Below are 22,062 nucleotides of genomic sequence, written 5' to 3'. Positions count from 1 at the left end.
TTAGGTCATGTAACGGGGTTATCTTTGGCATGTTTTTGACTGCCTGTTTTGAAAGGAATAAATTTTCTCTCGCTCGGGGCGTAACTTTTGGATGATGGACATTTGGCTGCATTGGATTTAGAGGGAACACTAGATGCCACACCGTTTTCTACAGCCCAGTTTTATGGGAACTTCACATTGGAAGAGAGCTGCTAAGAGGGACAAACAGCCGAAACACGTTTCAAGATTTGAATCTCGATCTTTCTTGAAAGTCCTCTTTGATTTTTAAGGTATTTTTGGACACAAAACCTTTTTAAAATCGGCTCACTATCTATCCGTCTATCGGTCTATAACACGCACTTCCCTCAGAAACGAACTGCGAACCCTGTCAGTAGCACATCGAATTCAATATCGGATATATTCAACTTATATAGGCAACAAGCTATATGTATGTATGCATGTGTAGCCAAATATTCGCACATGAAAAACCAACAAAGCCTTTAATACCTGAAGGGCCAAGCTTTCGCTTTCCGACATTTTTGATAGTCACCGGCGATGGAGACCTGTGCTTTGTCACTGTTTTCTCACTTGATGCTAGGCGAGAAATAATTATTGGATCTTGTCAGGTGATTTAGAAGTTGGATTTGTCCCGATTTTTCGTTGCAGGGTGGAGTGCTTGTTTGCGAAAATGTTAAATCCTACCTGATCACCCTTGGTGTTAGATCCCGGGACAGTGCGACCAAGAAAACGCATCCAATGTCGTTTAACACAAAATGATCGTGTTGAGAAACCTCAAGTCATGGCGAAATGATAATGTGTTCACCTCAGTCGATGCGCTAAGGTGGGTGCCGGTCCTTTCGAGAATTGGGAAGGGCGGTACACAAATGGGCGGCGTCAGGACGTGAGTAACTGCGTCCGACCAAAAGAAATACGTGTCTGTACGCTACATATTGGCGCCCTGACTCCAAGCAGCGAGGAACTCGGAAGAACCCTTCAGAAAAAGCCTATGGATATCTGCGCTCTACAAGAAACCCTGCGATATAGAAGGAGAACATGGTAAAAATGGTTATAAACTTCTCTATTTTGGTAGCCTATACACTCAATATGGTGTTGGCATTGCAATCTCAGACGGTTTCCGTAATGCCATTAAAGAAGTCAAACGATTTGATGATCGGCTGATAAAGGTCACCATTATATCAGCTGATCGCACTATTCACTTCTTCACCGCGTACCCACCATAGACAGGTAGACCTGACGGCGGGAAAGATGCCTCCTGGCAACTTTTCGATACAAAGATCTGTAACGTGCCTGCTGATGTCTATATCATCATTACAAATGGCCTTAATGGTCATGTGAGTGAAAAAGTACCATGGGATAAAAGTGTTTGGACCACGCAATGAGGGTTTCGAACGTATAGTTGATTTTGCGGACACCCATAACCTTGTATTTGTGAATACATGATTCATCAAACGATTATCTCATCCTCTTACATATTATAGTGGGAACAAGAAAACACAGCTCGCCTATATTCTCATAAGACCGTCACTGACTGCAAAGCCGTTCCCTATGAGACCATCGCAATCCAATATCGACACCAACACACACAGGATATCCAACACTCCTGTTGCATTCATGACAAGAACTTTGCTTACCCACCCACGACCCGCGACAGATAGATAGTGAGCACATTTCGAGCAAATTTCAATGCATGAATTTTTTCATCTTCTATTTCCAAATGTCTATGGACCTGCCAGCGCAAATGAATTCGAGGAAGCAATAAAATGAATGAAATTGGGGAGAACAACAGGGCCTGACGATATCGTATCTGAGCTCTGGAAAGAGAACAGCTAGGACCCAACACCGTGACTCAGTGAATTCTTCAATCGGGTTATTCGGAAAGGTATAACACCATTTGACTGGGAAGAAAGCACCCCCATTCCAATATGGAAAAAGAAAGGTAGTCCAACAAAATGTTCTAATTACCGTCCGATCTGGTTGCTATCCCGTATCATGAAGGTTTTTAAAAGTATTTTGGACAACCGTATTCGCGATATCGTTCAAATAACTGTAAGTCAAGCCGGGTTTGCTATTTCCAGACACACAGAAAGCATTTGACTGTGTGCCACACAAACTTATCTGATATGCTCTGCGACAATACCTAGTACCGGAAGAACTCGTGCGTTGGATTGAATTGCCCGGGTATATCTAAACGGGAAGCGCCAACGCGCAGCGCCTTATACACTGCTTTGTGCAGATTTTTTCCTAGCGTCTAGCAGCAAATCTGATGTAGCGCAATTTGTCCAAAAATAGAATGATCGCCTCATGTAACACGGTCTCAGATTGAATCTAAATAAAACAGAATTTTTCTATTGAAACGACCACTATCACTGTCAGTGGCAGTAACCTGCCCAAAACTGGACGATTTAAATTGAGAGAATTGTGTTATGGAATTACTTCACGCATTAGCGCAACGTGGATGAAGTGGTATTCCCCAATTTGTGATCGCCGAACGTCTAAAATCTGCCCTGCCGCCCTCTAAGATTCTGAGTGTTGGCCGACTACAGAAGACAATGAACGGGTAATGGAAACGAAGATATTGGATTGGACTAGTAGCGTAACACGTTTTGGTCACATCCCAAATCAGGATATCCGCGATCGATATGTGGTTGAACTGATCGTGGAAAAAGCGTCTACGATGGCATGGTCATGTAAGGCGCACCAATGAGAATTCACTTTTCAAGATTGGTCTGAGCATCGAAGTCGATTGTAAGCGCCTAAAATGCTGACTGCAACAACGGTGGCTTCAGATTTGAAAGACTCGCGATTCATTCACCCATATCAGGACCTTGATAGAGAAAAATACACAACCGATCCCGCTTGTGAACAGGACAAAGACTAAAGCAGAAGGGCTGTCAAATAGGTGCGCCCATATTTCCGAAAATTGAAATAGTTAATCCATCTGGTCGTTAAGATGCCAGAACTTTCAGCTAAGTCCTTTGGAGATTCTTATCTTTGAAAAAGGTTCGGAATGAAAAACGGAGCACACCAAAGCAGTAAGTAATTCACGATGTAAGTTCGTCGTGATACGAAAATCGATCAAGTATTGTGTCTTTTTGATAGTCAGTTGACAAATGTGTTGGTTACGCGGTGGAAACAAAGTCCAGAGTATTGTCTCGATTGAATGCAGTCCAAAACGGCTTTCATTTCTGTGATCCCACTGAGGGTATACTTCGTTGTACTTTTCAGCAGTAAAAAAATTGAATCGCAATGCTCCTTCAAATGGTAATGTGCGATCCTCCATCTTATCAATATTCCTATCCCGCATTTAACTTGGCCGCCTTAATGCTTTGTATGGTAGAAGTAATATTTTTTGAGTTACTTACATTAGTTATCAAGTAAGAAGTTCTGAACCTGAACCTGAAGCCGTTCGTATTTGATTTAATTATTTTCTACTGAGGAGAATTGGCGTTTGTTTACACATCATGACTTGGTACATGTTTTGCATTAAAAGCTTTAACTGCATTATTGTAGCATTGCATGTGGTTTTGGTTTCAGGCACCTTTTGTATGTACACTGCACAGCCTTTATAATCAGCAGTATCCGCCCCGCCACAATTGTTACAGTTTTTGGTACTAGTGTGGGGATATTCCTTGAATAAGTAACGAATAAAGATCAAAATTTCACGATACTGCAGTGGCGAAACCTCTCAGCAGCTTCCTAATATATTTGTATAGCAACGGTATCAACTTATGGAGATAGCTGCACTTCCAGATTTTAACAGAGAAGACCGATTTAGAGCCCTTAATGGCTCGGGCGATATACAATCTAGTCGACAGCCTTGATATTCTTCAGATTAAGACAAATGGGAAGAGTACGATGAACCATTGGACAAATATATATTTTAACTGAAACTGTGGTTTCATTTTGAGACTACGCTAATTTTACGAAGCAATTGACTCCCACATTTTAGTGGACAGAACTCTTATTTTGGGCAAATATCCAAATCCAAAAACTAGCTGACGACTTTGTCGCAAGGGCAGAAGCAGAGCAACGTGACTCGAAACGACTACACGACACTTGCTCCGATTATATTGTTTCGTAAGCCCAACGCGAGTATGAATATTTTTTGCTGCTGTTGTTCGTTAGTATTTATTTTCAGCCCAATTCTCCTTTTACCTTTCCTCAGATCCAGAGTCATTTAACCAAAGGCTTGGTGAAAGAACAAATATGGTCTATTCAGTCCCTCCATATCGTCCAGCGAAAATAACATGAACGATGTCAACGATAGCGAGAAGAAGAAGTATCGTTGACAGAATGCAACCCTCGTGGACTCCGTTTTGAAGTTCAATTTCTCCCTGAATTTTACTTTACTTACTTGTTCCACAGAATGCCTTCCTGCTAGGGCACTCCAGATACACTGTTGACGCTTTGGGATGTTAACTATTCTGGGTTCAAGATTTAATTAATTTCATTCAATTAATCTGCATAACCTCTGAATTCGCCGCGTGGTTTTTAGTAATTTACTTAAAGTTACTTTCCACAAGCAGTAGTTCATTGAAAATGTTCATTGATCTTCTGATATTATTATTATTAAGTATAATATGTTTATACTTACGGAAAGCAGTTGTAAAAATCAAAACAGAATGAGCTTACCTGGAAAAAGAAAATACACGCATTTTTACTTTTGAATTCATGGGCTTGCAATACAGTGTTTTGTTATTGTCTTCAATAAATAAAATAAATATAGAGAGGGGGAAGCTGTTCCAAAGGTTTCTTTAAGGGCACTTTTGACACTCAGAGCTATTCGTAGTGTTTTTCAAACTGTGATTTCTCAGAAATGAAAGAACATATTGCTTGACGTTTTTTATTTTAAAAATAAAGAATGAAACCAAAATAAACAAGCCGGAAAATCGTAAGTTGGACGCTTCAGGTAGGTTTTGTGTATTCCTTTTATAAAACAAACAAGACAAAACCTTATTAAAATCGATTTACCGTTTCTCTGCATGTTTGTGACACGCATTTCTCTCGGAGACGGTTGTAGCGATTGACACCAAATTCGGCGGAAAGGTGGAAACTGCGAACCCTCACGCATACAGTGAGTTCGATAATTCTACGTCGAATTTAAGGAGGCTACCCATACATGCATGCATACATGGGTGTAAACTTTTTTCATCAAATATAGTCTTTTGGGAAATCAAATGAAAGGTCTTGGTTAGTACTTTCCGACGCCAGCTTTAGTTTTGACATTTGTTGGAAAAGTGGCGAGTGTAAGGGGTTGAAAGTGATCATCTATTTAACGGACGCAGTTTCAGAAACTACTCAACTGAAAAATCTAGAAAATATATAGTGCTCAGGCTCCGAAATACTCTACATACCGATATCCGTTAATAATATTATATTACTATAATTTTTAGTAATTGGCGGGAAAACCCCCCTTTAAGTTCATCCTTATGCCACGAAATTGTGCAGCAATGTAGGCTATAATACAGAGCATGAACCTACGAAGTTTGGTGGTTATTAGACAAACCTTCATTGTATTGCATTTTTTTCCAGTTTTCCTGAAAATGCCTTCTGATTTTCTTGTAGGTCTTCGTACAATATATACGCACAATCCAATGCATGAACCAAAAGTTTTACGTCATACTCTTGTTAACTGACGAAACTGCCGATGATGATTTTGCGAAATTAGGTTGAAATGGTTGGGAGAAGCGACGGAAGATTGAGCACTTTCGTCTGAAATATTGAGTTTCACCTACCTATAAATAGCCTACGCTTTAGAATTTAGCCTCGTTGCATCGTTCAATCCACTTAAAGTGGCAATGCGTTTCTTCAGATTTATTGGTCTTCCTCCACCCACCGCTTTATGCCAATAAAATGTAATTATTTTGAAATTCTCTACAGACAGCCAAAGTTCAGTGCCTCGGTAAGCATCTTGTCCCGTCAAGACAAAGTTACTTATTAGCCAGTGCACGGTAAAAATAAACATACATAAATACACTAAATATTTATTCTGCCATCTTGACCTCAGTCGAAACCTCAACTGCCAAGTAAATGTTTTTTGTAATAAAATTTCAATAGCTTCATTTTAATTAAAATTTCACCGCAGAAGAATAAACAAAAACAGCTCCCATCTACTTGCAGGAGTACTTATCTGCCGAATTAAATGTCACAACAGCTTGACGTAGCGTCCTCCCCCGCGAAAGTGATAATCCAACGGAAAATATCCGCGGGTAAAATAAACCCAAATTATTGAATTTTGTTGAAAATTCCTGGTCTGAGGTTGGTCGTTCCCGCCATTGTTCGGGAATTTCCCATGAGGCCATGATTAATTTTAATTTTACCAGGACTCGCCACTCGAACTGTGTTGGGCCGTTATTTATTCAGTATCCTCATTTTTTATGATAGGGATATTTATGCGTCCATTTGCGTTGAATTCAGCTCATGGTCTTCTGGCCATCAGGAAATGTTGAGTTGGATCTGGGCTTCCGTGATTCTAAGATACAATGAACATTTTTTAAGTATGCCAATTAAGTGCTCCCAAGACGGAGATTTCCTAGAAACTGTCAGAAGAATCTCTTGTTAAATGGCAGTTTTGATTTGACTTGATAAGCTGGTCCCCCGTGTTTAGGAGTATTTCGTTCATTTTTATCATAATTTGTTTTTGCTCTCAGACATTAGCCAAATATGTCATAATATGAAGTAATTAATAATTGTGATAAAAGAGTTATTCAACATGATTTTTGGTGATGCCTAGTGCTTAGTGGCATACGTACACGCAAAGTTTGAGGGAATTTGGATCACATAAAAATGCGTTGTAACTAAAAACCCGTTTTATTATTGTTACAAATTATAGGTACACTTGAAAATGTAAGTCCTCGATTTAAAATGTTATCGCTTTACCTGCAGTTTTCAGAAATCTTGCAAATATGGTTGCTCCGAGCAATGTCCAAAAATTCGTGGTTGACGGTGGTGAAAAGGAAGCTTAGGTCTTTTAATGCAAGCAGATTCCGCAATTGTGAAATTCGGAATCACTTGAGTGGATATGGTCGCATAGAGCGCCCCTGGGATCAATCGTCAGCACGATTGAGACAATGTCTCCGTACCATAAAACCATTTATCCGGCCATATGCTAGGTTAATCAGTTTTAGGTTTACCGTAAAACAAAACCTTAAAAAATGGACGGTAATCTGCCTATCTGTCACACACGTTTTTCTCAAAAATGGCTGCACGAATTATTATGAAATTCAATGAACATATGCAAATTATGAAGTGCCACGCATATAGTGAGTAACCTGCAATTAACTTTCCTTGCATTTGCAGAGATCATATTGTCACCTGACGCAGTGCCATAAGTATGCTCGGACTGTACAAATATGTGCCTGCATGGATCAGGGAAGGGCATATGTGCGGCTCACGCTCGTCATGTCAATGAAGCTATCGGCTATCCAGTAACAGTAGCTTCCCGTGTGCAACTTTTATACAGAAATACATAGAGAATATCAGCGCGACCCAGCCTCAACTTATTGAGTGTCGAAATAACAGCATTTCCAGATTTTTCGAATAAGGAAGCGAAACCGGCACTACCATGCATCGAGCCACAACAAGTTCGATGCCACTACTGGCAGAAACAACGTTACTCAAGCATGCAAATTTTCTAGACAGTTGTACTGGCATTTAATTTCAGCTGAAAAGAAAAAGCGCCGGGAACAGAATATACTCGTACTTATATTCCCCTGGCGGGATCCCCTTTGAACGTCAAATTCCTTCGAGATTTTGCCTTATGTTCCACACGATAATTTATGCCATCAATGTTAATAGTTTCTCCGTAATAGTATAAATATAAATTATAAATATATTTTAATAAATTTATTTTTCACAGAATACTATATCAGTTTGTCAAAAAAGCCAACTAAAATAGAAATAAACTTCTATGCTGGGGGTATAAAGGTTTTGTGTTCATCTTATGTAAGAAACTTCAACGCACATTTTTCTATCCGTATATTGATACAAATCCAACATATTCCTTCATATTTTTCCAAACTACAAGACACGTTCATATTACAACCATAGACATTATCCTCATCCTAAACAAACAAACTGCATATTTCCGGATACTGTACATATACGTACACTTATATAAATTTAGGGGTACGATCCCCTATTTCCGATTTACTTCGTGAGCAGAAGCAAACATATGTACATATAGAGTACGTACATTAAATACGGCTGCTTTAATGTACAAATATATCTATCTGATTTAGACACTACCCGTAAACTTCATTAGCACGCATATGCTATATACCTACATACACACATGTCTGTTTAGAGTAATTGATATTCATGTACAAATGACTAAAAAACTAAAACAAAATAATACTTTCCGACGCCATTCATATGAATTCACTTCGTCGTGGTATTAACGAATTGATGTGTGATGATGACGTCATACACGTCGTAGAATGCACGAAATTCACAAAATTTCACAGTTTCACCTCTTATAACTTTGTTAATAATGGTTGGATTTTCTTCAAGTTTGACCAAATTGTGCATAATCCCTTACACTCATACCAAATTTTTTACTTCTGGGATGGACATAAGGCGGGTTATTTGTGCAGATATCAGAACCCGATGTATTTTGAGGCCTGGATTTCGCACAGATGCATCACTGTGATTTTTTTAGATTTTTCGGTTGGATAGGTTCTGAGAACAAGACCTGTTACAATTTTTGATGGTCATATTTTGAGCCCTCAGTCCACTATGTTTCACCCCATATCAAATATGGAATCAGTTTCGAAAAGTACCAATGGAGCTCTTTCATTTGATACCCCACATGGACACAAAATGCAAAAAAAAATGCTGCACCCTCCTCCATGTAAGGGGGGTTCCCCTTAAACACAAAATGACACCACTTTCTGCATGTAAAGATACTAACTGATCACACGCGCTTACCAATTTCGGTGACAATCGGTCTTGCAGTTTCTGAATAAATCGAGTGTGACAGACAGACAAACAGACAGACATCACTCGATTCTAATAAGGTTTTGTGTAAACACAAACGCAAACTTAATTTACACAAAACGTTGAACAAGTCGGGAAACCGGAAGCTAGACGCTTGAGGTATGAAATGTTTTGTGTACTTACTTTATAAAGAGATTCCATTAGCACCCAATATATGCATATATCATGTGAAAATGTCCACTTTCGAGTGATATAGACATTCAAAGTTTTGAATTTGCACAGAAGCGACAGCTGTGACCTATTATAACTTTGTTAGTAATGGTGAGATTGTCACCAAATTTGACAGAATTATGCTCTAGCCCACATTGCTGTGAAATTTCGTAATTCTAGGATGAACTTAAGGGGGGCTTTCCTGCCAATTACTAAGAAATATAGTAATGTACTATTATTAACCTTATTTGAACAGATATTGGTATGTAGGGTGTTTCGAAGCCTAGGCACCATATATTGGCAGGTTTCAGCTTTTTCGGTTGGGTAGTCTCCGCCTGTTAAAGAAATGATCACTTTCAACCCCGCGCACTGCTCACCTTTCCAACAAATATCAAAACTAAGAACGGATTCGGAAAGTACTAACTGAGACCTTTCATTTCGTACCTCACATGACAGTATTTGATGAAAAAAAATGACACCCTCCTTTTGCTTGTATGGGGACCCTCCCTTAAATTCTACGTAGAAGGATGTAGCTCACTGTACGCGTGAGCCTTTCCACCAAATTTGGTTTCAATCGCCATAACCGTCTCCGAGAAAAAAATTGCGTGTGACGGACAGGCAGACAGATAGACGGACAGTTAGAAACCGATTTTAAAATGGTTTTGTTTTACACAAAGCCTTAAAAAACAGAGTCATTATTATCCCAGATTAAAGAGAATTCATTTTCTAAAGAACCAGGTCCTATGGAGGAATTGAAGTCAAAAATTCCTGGCGGCTTCGTGACAGGGGCAGCGGAGCATAATAAAGGCAACATTAAACTTTAGCTGGCCTAAGCCAGCGGGAGAATTGAGTGGTCCTGGGTCATCTACTATTTGATGGCAAAATGGCCTAATTTTGAGAAGCATTAACTCCCAGATTTCAGTGTATGTACTTACTATACACGTAGCAGAAGATATTAGAAACATGCAGTTTGGATCAAACAATAGCTTTACCGTTACGATAAGTCGGAGCTCGAAGCGGAGTTCGAAGCGGAGTTCGAAGCGGTTTTTAACCTTGATCATCCTCGTTCTATAAACGACCGAGCGCAGTGATTCCAAATCTATTATTCAACACTTGATTTTGACGAAAGATACATCAAAAAGTAGATTGCTTCAAACTGTTCATATTCCGGAAAGCAGACTATCCTTATAGTTGAGTAAACTTTCACCATTACTCATAAATTTTAGGCACTATCACTATTTACTGGAGTTTGTGACAAGACAAATGTTCAGACAACCGAAATACTTTACTTACAAATATGCTCCCCAATCTTCGTATCTACAATTATTTTCCAACTGATTGCGCGTGAAATTCTTTCATCTGCAGTTACTTTCCAAAGTCAACCACCTCGCTCAGTTCAATTCTTTTTTGTACAGGCAATAATTGTCTCAAATTGACACCACATATAAAAGGTAATTCCACTTTAATTTCTCTTTTGCGTATTGATCTGATTTCTGCGGTAAGAAGGAAAGTAAAGATGGAAGTGACAACGCCACAGAAAATAGCAAATACGGTCTTTATGCATATTAAACTGGAGACAGTAAGCACTCATAGTCTGCAAACTGTTAAAAGCTGATGTCACGATGTCGTTAACCTGCGCGTCCCAGGAATAATTAATGTAGCTCCACTATCTCCAGCACAAAGTACACCCGGTTCATAGCGCTCTCTCAGTTTAATTTTCCATGTTTTAATTTCATCGCAAATTCCGTAAACAATGCACGTATCTAAGAATACCTGAAAACGGGAGGGTGCATCACATGTATGACAAATAACAAATAGGAGGTAATTGTTCACCTGGGATACATGCAGGGAATTCTCCGGTCTTTTCAACTTGGTTGGGTGGTTCTTTGGACAAATAAAGTGTAAATACTTTCCCGTACCCTATGGATGTTATTCGGTGTCAACTGATACAAATTGTTCTTTATGGTGGCTTTGCTACTTGTTTATTTGGCGGGGTGCAGCCGTGTGGGCAGCATTGGTAGCATAACTTGAGAATAGATCCCAGTTACCACTTGGAAAGTGATTCTTATTTATATTTTTGGTAACGTTAACGATATGAAATGGAAACATTCTTTATAGCCATTCATGGGTTTATTCGGTCGTTCACATTTAAATACAGTGGCTCACTAAAACGCTCAATCGAACAAGTTAACAAATCTTTCAAGGCAGGTGAATTATACAAAGCTATTTCTTCGTAATTCGGATATAATCAATGCAAATATATTTTCCATTAGCTGAGAATCTCGGCAACTAGTATTTGATAATTAACCATTTACATTACGTTTCATTTTTAAGGTTTTGTGTGAAACAAAACCTTATTAGAATCGATTCGATGTCTGTCTGTCACACCCGATTTATTCGGAAACGGCTGGACCAATTGTCACGAAAATTGGTAAGAGTATGTGATCTGCCGTCTCCTTTACATGCGGGAACTGGCGCCATTTTGTGTTAAGTTTAAGGGGGGGCTCCCCATACAGGTGAAAGGAGGCTGTAAATTTTTTTTTCACAGAATGTAGCCATGTGGGATATCAAATGAAAGGTTCAATTAGTACTTTTTGAAACTGGTCCCATATTTGATATTGGGTGAAACATAGCGGAGTGAGGGGTCAAAATATGACCACCAAAAAGTGTAACAGGTCTCGTTCTCAGAACCTCTCCAACCGAAAAATCCGAAAAAAATCACAGTAGTGCATTTCTATGAAATCTAGGCCTTAAAATATATCCGGTTCCGATATCTGCAGAAATAAAGTTAATAATAATATATTTCCACATTTTAGAAATTTACCCGGCACCCCCCTTATGTTCATCGCAGAAGTACAAAATTTAGCATAGGTATAACGAAGAACATGGTGCACAATTCGGTCAAATTTGAAGAAAATCCAACTAGTTATAGGGGGTGAAACTTTACAATTTTTTTTGAATTTCGTGCACTCTATACCCTGCATGACGTCATCATCACATATCAATTCGTCAATACCACAACGAAGTAAGTTCGTATGAATTGGGTGGAAAAGGATTATTTTGTTTTAGTGTTTTAGTCATTTGTATGTGAATATCAATTATTCCAACGAGACATGTGTGTATGTAGGTATGTAGTATATGCGTGCTAATGGGCTTTGCGGGTAATGCCTAATTCAGATAGATATAAGAAGTAAATCAGAAATATGGGTACGATCAATTTATATACGTGCCTATATGTGTACAGTATTCGGAAATAGGCTGTTTGTTTGTTTAGGGTGAGCGTAATATCTACGGCTGTAATATGTACATATGTCTCGTAGTCTGGAAAAATATGAAGGAGTATGTTGAATTTGTAGCTATATACGGATAGAAAAATGTGCGTTGAAATTTCTTAGATAAGATGAACACAAAAGCTTCCGGTATTCCGACTTGTTTAGTATAAATGCTGACTCGAAGTGCAAGAACCTGTCAAAATTCAACCAGAGTAGTTAGCTCTATAACTGAACTGAATGTGCCACCATTGACATGTATTTTGCTAAAGCGCGGCTGTATGAACATGTCTGCTATAAACCCGTATATGGGGTAAAGCGTGTTAACCACACCCACGCACTATCCATTCCCGGCAATGTGTTTCAGCTCCTCCGAAGAGTTTCAGAGAAACTTGCACTCTTCTTCTTGTGATCTACCTACTGCCAATTCGGACTTCTCATCAACACGTTTACCGACATCTGACCCGAACACCGATGAAGTTTTCATTTGATGCTATCTCTGGGCAGCGTACTTCTATAATACGCGCACATGAGCCGATGAAAGCCTGAAACTTTCAAGTAACAGTGCCGGTCACTTTCCATTAACTACTCACATAGAGTAGCACAGAGAGAACACTGACGCAAAAAGGACTCATTGTCTCAACTAATGATAATAGTCGTTGGTGCGACAATCCAATTGGATCATTCAAGCCGTAATAGGACACTACAGGAGGCACACTATAGAAAGCAATGTGGTCAGCATTTTGCTCACCCGTGATTATTATTCTGATGTGACTTAGGGACTCGTTCACAGCTGAGTCGACTTGCACCCCACTTACACTTACGGTACAAATCCCTCTGCCACTAGTGAGATTTGAACCGATCCCTTCCGCATCGATTACTCCGGTCTAGCCCGCCTTTCTCTCTGCTTTGGAACCCTTCACGGCAGGAAATTCCCTTCTCCGACGAGAGAGGGAAGTAGGAATGAAATTTTTTAGTTGAAGAAAAAAACCCCTCCCTTAGTTTCTCCGGAATATCCCTTCTGTGTAGCGCGTTCCAGATATACTCCCTGTTCACGCTGCCGAAAGCTTTCTGGAAATCGATGAAAAGTAGGTGGAGCGGGGATGTAACCTCTGTGTACTATTGCACAGTGATCTCATCGTTATCAATGCTGTCGGTGAACGAAGATTCAGAGCGGACAGCCTCTACCGATCAAGCTTTCCATGTGTTCCTTGATACACTCGAAGATGATTTTATTTATTATCTTTGCAACAGAAGGAAGCACGTAGTTTAGGAAGGAAGGTAGGAAGCACGTAAATAATCCCCCAGTTAGCCTCAGAGCAGTTGCCCTTCTTCAAATTCTTAACGATCATCGCCTACTTCCTATCACGGCGAACCATGTCAGATTCCCAGCATTTAGGAATGAATGAAAGCAATAACTCTGCAGAAATTGCAAGGAGCAATTCGCTTTAGTGTGCTGGTGGGAAAAATAATTTAGTTTCTGTTTGAAGGAGCAGTTCGTATCGGCATATTATGGTGGCTTGGTATTGCACAAGAGATGAAACTTCACCAGACGTTATACTAAGAAATTTGCAAGCTCTGTCGTGCTGAGGAATACAACTGCTGTTTGTAGCACCAACTACATTCCTCTCCAGCACAACGGTTACAATCAACAAGGTCTTGTGATGTCCTTTTGGGGTGTAGCCGACAGATTCATAAAAGCGCTTTTGATGGCTACCACTGTTAAACGACAATTGGATCGCAGAAACGTATATATTGGACTTGGAGGATCGACGATCTGTTCCCCTGCGAACTGAAGCAGTAGCGACGCGCAGGCGGAAGTAAAAGACTATCATATGATGGTTTCTTCTGAGGTACACATTCAGAAAAAGACTACTAATTCTACTAAAAATCACAATGTGGTCAATTTAATTCGATTGCCGTTACCAGTCAGTCGAAAGCCAACTAGCCTTGTGGTAAACGTATCTTGGCATTCAGATCACCATTACAATGTCAGCTTTACGAAGTCTCTCCAACTGTGTATGGTCGCTCATAAAAACAAACTTCTCCTTTATATCGAAAATTTCTTTTGGTGTATAGCATTGCATGCTCTTTCAAAATAATAATCGTTGGCATGATAAACCAATTGGATCTGGGTCTTAAAGCGTGTTAGAATCATCTTTTGCGACCTACAGGATACTGTAGAAGGCAATGGTGACCAATGTGGTCAGTATTGCACTCGCCCGTGATTATTACCCTCATTTGACTCAGGTACTCATTCACAGCTGAGTGGACTGGTATCCGACGTACGATAGCCTTGTGCTCTAACCACTCAGCTATCGGGACAACCTTAAAAAACACCAAAATTCACAAAAAACAGTTTAACACGGTACCAACAATTATAGCTTTTAATATTTTTTAATAATCCTAGTTTACGGACTGCAGTTAAGTCTGTTCGTTAAAATGCCGTTTACTTTTTTTCTTTAAGATGATCACAGCGTCCTCTAGCGTGGCAGCAGAAAAACACTTTTTTTAGAGACGGGTGTATAAATTGCTCTGTATTTCAATAACGAACTATGCGATCGGGTTGGAAAAATTACCATGCACCCTCAAGATGTTAATGAATATATGATGAAAAATTCGTATTTGTATCCAATTCTTCACAAAAAAAAAACGACCTTCACACGGGATGACCCTCTTAATCCGGACCGAAATCTCGCAGTCGAACCGATTCACGGGTTATGAAAGCGCAATAGCTAGTTACTACTAGACAAATATACTCTCCAGAACACTTCTAACTTCAGTTAGGTCCAAGATGTGCAGCTCGCATGCCTGAAATTCTCGCTCAAGTTGGAGGAAACGAACAATATGGGGGCACCCATTGCCATGGTCCAGAAACTAATTATAAGCCTTTTAAAAAAAATTAATATTCAAAGAAAATTTGCTGTAGTTTCAGGCAGAGGCAAATTTATCAGGCGCTGCCTCACCGAAAGTACCACCCCTGTTGACGACTCATGTTTCTTATCATTTATGGCAGAAAATGTCACAAAAGACAAGGGATTGAGCAGAAAAGGTGGTGCATGACAATCATAGCAGGTTTAGTCAATAATTGGGCAAAGCCTTTCCACCGTAATATATATACAATCAGTTTAGAACTTCAAAGTGGAAACCTTCGATTTGACCTTGTTTAAAAAACTTCGAAATGGTATGGTTCCAATATAAAGCAAAAAATCATAAAACATCACTTTCCACCCCTCCCACTCTCCGGATTTCTAACAAATCTCAAAACTAACACCGACTTCGAAAAGCAATAATCGAGGCCTTTCATTTGATACCCCACATGACCATATTCGGCGAAAAAAATGTTTTCCACCTTCTCACCAAATTTCGTGTCAATCGGTATAGTCGTTTCTGAGAAAAGTGCTTGTGACAGACAGACAGACACAGAGACAGACAGACGGACAGACAGACAGACAGACATTGAACCGATTTTAATAAGGTTTTGGTTTACAAACAAAACTTTAAAAAAAGATGAACCTCTCCGCCCTTAAGGCATGCGCAAGAATCTCTATGCTCTCATAAGTAATGGCCTTCAATCTTTTTCTGCAGCCTTTGTCCCGTTCACAAGCGGGGTCGGCTCGAAGTAATGGCCTTCAATAATTTGCTTCAACAATTTCAATAACGTGACTGGTCGAGGAGAAATTTAAATTTCCAACATACCGTGCATAAAGCGCAAGGATTGCTTTAGCAAGACAACGATAAGGACGATAAGTTTATGGTGTCGCCGAAAATTCGCTAAGCATCTGGATTCTGCTCAATTTATTATTTCATTCCACTAAATGACAGAATAAGGCGGGTTTGACGACGCTGTTGAGCCGCCGTAATGCCACTGTTTCTCATAAATGTCCATCATGAATGAATTTTTCACATAAGTTCGGTTGGGGTCGATTTGATTCGAACCTAAATGTTAACACAACTAAAGCAATAAAACACCATTCAGCCTAGTTTAATTCAAGGTAGTGACTATCGTGCTATATATTGCAAAAAATATTTTTAAAGCTACACGAGCACCGTGTTTCGAGCTCCTCGATTTTCACTTTACTTATAAGGACGACAATGTGGCTGTGTTCCCAGAAGAGCACCAAAAATGCTACAAAAACCTCCTAGAAGAGGTGTGATCATCAACGCATTGAAATACGTTTGATTCGGCTGAATATCTAAGATGTAAAATCACTAAGAGCAACACTTCTTATGGGTGATCAATTTATAACGGCAGTGCCTGAAAGATCGTTAAACTAAAACTCGCAAGATAAATTCAACTGGCCAGAACAATCAAGAACATGTCTGCCGATGCGGTAGCTGAAACTTCTTACTTGATTTAACTCCTCAGATTGAAACAGAACACGTTATCAGAGATCTTCATTCGAGACCAAATTAGCTGCAACTATCTACCACGCTCCCCTTGTCCCTCAAAGCAATGGAATCAATACGAATACGCCCGATTTCAAATTGCTCTGAACTTGAGCATCTAATAGGTAGTATTCAGCCTAAATGGTCCGGACTTGCAAATCTATTGGGGAAGGTTATCCGTATATATCATCATCACTAAACTACAGGTAAATACTACTAGATGTTCAGGGCCTACGATGTTTACGGATTAACTTCTCCAATACATTCGCAAGTCCAGACCATTTAGTGTGGATCAAGATGACTACATATAGGAGAGAAAAGGACCGCGGAACGCCATTGTGTATATTTGGGGTAGGAACGAGGTAAATAACTAGCCCGTGACTCATGTGTCTAATGTATTGTTGTGTCGGTGTGTCCATGGCACTTAAAGGGCTTTCTTGTATTTGTTTCTCCATACCATTTCACAAGCCATAAACAGCTGTGCAATGCCACATGCTCGCATCCATGTACTCGCAGCCACGTAGACACTCATACATGGCAGTAACAGTAGGCCTTAAGCACTGAACTTTTCTCGCGCATTTACCGTCGACAGTCGAATATGTGCAATGATTTTTCTCCATAAAAAATATCTTACATACAGTCTTCTTGGTGAGGATACTGGCTACTAGATATACCACAACAACGCAAGTTGAGTCGACATATTGTCGATTACTCTGCCTAATCTGCGCTGCAGTCTCAAGAAAAGTCAGGGACATTAATGCCGCCTAATTCCTAGTTTTTCGTAGGGGGTTTCAGGGAGCAAATGAAGCAAGTCCATCCAACTCCAACTGCTTTCAATCAGCACAGCTGAATTTTCAATCACAAAGACCCGAATTCATGCTCATACCCTTTGGTCAGGGTCGAGAGTTCTCGCCATCGTGGGTTGGAGGTCGATTTTGGAAATTTTAGCGGAAATCCTACTATTATTAACAAGGTTATAGTACGTCTAAATTGCCCCTTTCGTGTAAAATTACTACACCCCAAAACAAGTCGGGAAACCGGAAGCTGGACGCTTCAGGTACGAAAGGTTTTGTGTATTTCTTAGTACGTAGCACGTAATATATCCATATATTATGTGAGAGTATCCACTTTCGGGTGATATTGACATTCATAGTCTTCAATTTTCAAAGAAGCAACAAATTTGGGGTATTATAACTTTGTTACTAATTCCACCATTTCCACCAAACTTGGCAAGATTATGCTCCAAATTATAGTCTATATCACTGCGAAATTTCATGGTATTAGGATGAACTTAAGGGGGGTTTCCAACCAATTACAAAAAAATGTAGTAATATACTATTATTAACTTTCAACCCCCCGCGCTCCCCACCGATCCAACGAATGTCAAAACTGAGATCGGCTTTGAAAAGTACTAAGACCTTTAATTTGATACCCCACATGACTATATTTGATGAAAAAAAATTTTACATCCCCCTTTTGCATGTATGGGGACCACCCCTTAAATTCAACATGAAAGGATGTAATTCACTGTATGCGTGAGCGTTCACAGTTCCCACCTTTCTACCAAATTTGGTGTCAATCGCTATAACCGTCTCCGAGAAAAATTCGTGTGACGGACAGACAGACAGTAAACCGATTTTAATAAGGTTTTGTGTTTACACAAAACCTTAAAAATGAACAATTTCACACACTAAATCCATATACATTACGAGCTATAGCAAATAGAACAGTATCACGCTCACCTTCCGCTTTTCCATTTGCCTTTCACGCGTGATGACTTCGTTAATTTTGTTGTTAATCATGAGCAGATCAAAACAAAGTTGGGTGAATAAGCCACTTGGGGGTTCTGAAGGCACTCTCGGAAAAACAGTTCCGAACGTGCTTCAACGGTGAAATGGAAAGGTTTCTTGCAATATCTAATTGAAAACATATCGAGAAAATATCCCCTTTTTCCACACCCTCTGACTGACTCTCTGATTATATATTATTTCGATTGATACCACCTGAGTGAGTAGAACTTTCATTCTTATGGAGATCCCAAAAAAGAGTTAACTGTTGAATAACCTCCACAAATGTACCGATTTTCAGGTGCAGGTTTATAATGCTGCAAGAAGGATGGTAAAAACAAGGGACTAATGACGGAGAATATTTTCAGTGATGTAGCTGTTCTGCGACACTTATGTACCTATGTGCCTGTGTGTGAACGCAGAATGATCTTTTCATATTTTAGAAAGTCTGGACGTCAAATTTTCCCGCAGTAGCTGAAAGTGATCATTCGCCCGAAAAAGTGACAATCGCAGCCACGGAAAGAGAAATGAATTGGATTTCCAAGATAATTTTTCGACCGACGAGACTCTTAAAAGTCGTTATGTTTTGCCGCGACTGTAGATCGGTGAAGGTTCTTTGCAATCAGTGAGTTTCGATCTTACCGTCAGGTTACAGTGAGTATTTGTTAATTCCCTGACTGAGTAATCAGTGGCAATCGTGGCTCCATTAACATTTGTAGCACGGCCTTTCACGAAACAGACTAACAGCTCATGAAAATTTGTTATTCCTATTACGTAAGCTGCATAAAGCGCGGTACATAGAATAAGTTGAACAATCTTACCGGGGAATAGATAGGGTTGCGTCAGTCGTAATCAAATGAAATACCATAGGCAAGAGTCATCACTTTGTTACTTATATTAATTTTTTCCAATCAAGGAAGCTAAAGATAACTCGAGCAATTGATGCAATTTTATGAAAACTTGTTCTGGGTCAAGCCCTTGACGTAGTCAGCAGTCCCCTCGATACGTGCAGCCTCCAGACCACCCCTTATCGTTCTCCTATGATCGAAACTATAAAATTTCCGGTCATGGAGCTTGGCTTTACTACTCTTACCATTAACCTCAACTGGAATAAAATCCACCCAAGCGTAGCGTTATTTCCATTCAGCTCAAAATCCCATTTCGAATTTAACTGTAACAAACAACATAAAATTTTTATTTGCATTAGGCAAATGCAGCGAAATTGTGTTTGCCGTGTAGTGCCCCAGCCTTACAAGCTGCTTATGTTGGCGCACAAGGTTAACGAGCGTAGTAATTCCATTGTGTCATTCGTGAAACTCCACCGTAATCACGCTCTTCAGCTTTATGAATTGGAATGAAGTGGCGAAGGTGCGTCAATTTCCGTGCAGTTGGAGCAATCATCGATAGTGATTTTGCGAAATTTATCCTTCCAAATGCTCATAATCGCGTAGAATAGACATTTACGCGGGGGTGCCATTATGAGTTTAGCTGGGAGCCAGGATAACAAATAATTAATTGGCATAACATGAACATAAGAGTGATTCACAGCCACTTAGTATTTGTAATACGCGCAACTCTGCAAATTAAGTTTCTGCATTGAACACGACAGCAAATATTGGCTATCTTCAGCATGTGAATGTACATATTTATGTACATACGTTACATATAGTGAAAAGGATGGCCTTTCAAGAGATTTATAAACAGGCATTTGGGCTTCAAAAACCGATACAATAATATCAAACGAAGGCCACGTCCGTTAACCACTTAATTTAGGTAGCATGCGTTCCGGGTCCTTTTTTGTTTTAAAAAATCATTTTTATTTTTAAGAAATAGGTAACAATAGTATATAGATTGGAAAAATGAACACTAAAAAACAATCTTTTAAAATATCAAAAATAACTTAAATCTAATGGCCACTGTGGGCTCAAAGTTTTCGAATCACGATTTACAGACAGAGAAACATTAAGAAATGAAAATCTAATTTTACAATAAGTTATCGGGAAATGGTCAAAAACCCGACAGAATTCACTTGGCCTTAGTGGCAAACAAAGAAATATAAAAGTAATAATAAATGTTTGATGGCTTCAAAAGATACTTTTAACTTAAATTATTGTTCTTGAAACTATCATAATTATATATTTTATATTACAATTTTTTTCTTTTTTTTTTACAATAACATCCATAGGGAGAAAAGGTAATAATAACAGTTGTAATATTTACAAAGAAACAAAGAATAATAACGTATGTACGTAAAATCAGCACCCGTTCAATATGTACATATTTACAAAGCCTCACCAAGAAACAAATGGCAGAACTCAGCGCGGCCACTGCTAACCGGCATCCCGCAGCCAGCAGTACCAGGATTTCTCTGTTTCATCATGCTTAATATCAATTGCTCTCGCTCTGGAGTATCTTCAGTCGAATCTCGGAGCCCCCACTGTCAAATTCGGGGGGTATTCTATCCTTTTGTCCGTGGCCCGCCTATGTATATGATACATAACAGAATCACCGGCAGAATCAAGAATTAGACCATTCCTGTCAAGATACACGAACGCTTCGGGAGGAATGAAGCCTGTCGTGAGAATTTTCTCGAAATACTCATCATTTGGCTAGAACAGCTGCGAAACCCAAGGGCTCTCACCATGCGAAGCAGATCGCACTATATGATTCCGAATCAATCTGACGATAACTGTGTCGATTCCCGGCACAGCAGCAGCCACATACATCACTTCATTAGTTACATGGTGTTTATAGTTTGACGAAGCAGTCCTATTAGGCCCCGTGCAAGCACGCAGACATTTCCTTTCAAAGATCCTTATTTTCTCCATTTGGCTAGCAGTCAAATTGAACCAGATAGCACACCCGCAGGTAAGCACCGGTCTAACCAAAGTAAGATAGCAAATAATCTTAACCTTAAATAATCTTAACCTAATCCGGCTAAGATGTGGAGCATAAAAGAGTCTTCGAAGAGACATGAATGCCCTGCGAGCGCTTTCTAGCGCGACAACATGCTCGTTAAATTGGAGACGCTCGTCAAGACGCACACCCAGGTATCTAGCGCACTTCTTATGAGGAATGCGCTCAGAACTATCCTCGTTCGCGACAATGTGGAAATCTCTCCAATTCCTTTTCAAGTTCCTACTGGCATACGCCAAGGAATTTCAAAACAGAATCGTTTCACACTTTTGCGCATTGATGTTCATCCGCCAACTGTTCGTGAAGAACTTAGTATCATTGAACATCTTCTGAAGTTCAACTTGCACCTCAGTTATTTTCTTGTGTGCCGTGTAGGCTATAAGATCGTCAGCAAAGGCAATCAACGAACTTTTAGGAAATTTATTAAAATCGAAAGAGTTGAGTAATTCGTCGGCAATACCGCAAAAAGTGTAGGTGCAGTCACTGTCCCTTGTTGTAATCCATTCAAAACATGAAATTCTATGCTAGAAGTGAGATTTCCGTCCGTAATGACA

At 39.6% G+C, this 22,062-nt stretch overlaps 1 protein-coding gene across 1 annotated transcript in view; it reads right to left on the bottom strand.

The window, feature by feature from the left end:
- LOC119647133 (probable serine/threonine-protein kinase nek3) overlaps positions 1–22,062 on the bottom strand; it is a 174,222-nt gene that overhangs the window by 48,766 nt on the left and 103,394 nt on the right. The gene's annotated exons all lie outside the window — the stretch shown is intronic.

This window comes from Hermetia illucens, chromosome 1 (genome assembly GCF_905115235.1).
Source record: "Hermetia illucens chromosome 1, iHerIll2.2.curated.20191125, whole genome shotgun sequence".
NCBI classification, from domain to species: domain Eukaryota; kingdom Metazoa; phylum Arthropoda; class Insecta; order Diptera; family Stratiomyidae; genus Hermetia; species Hermetia illucens.
The sequence above is the reverse complement of the archived record's forward strand: the minus strand, read 5'-3'. Positions and strand labels throughout refer to the sequence as shown.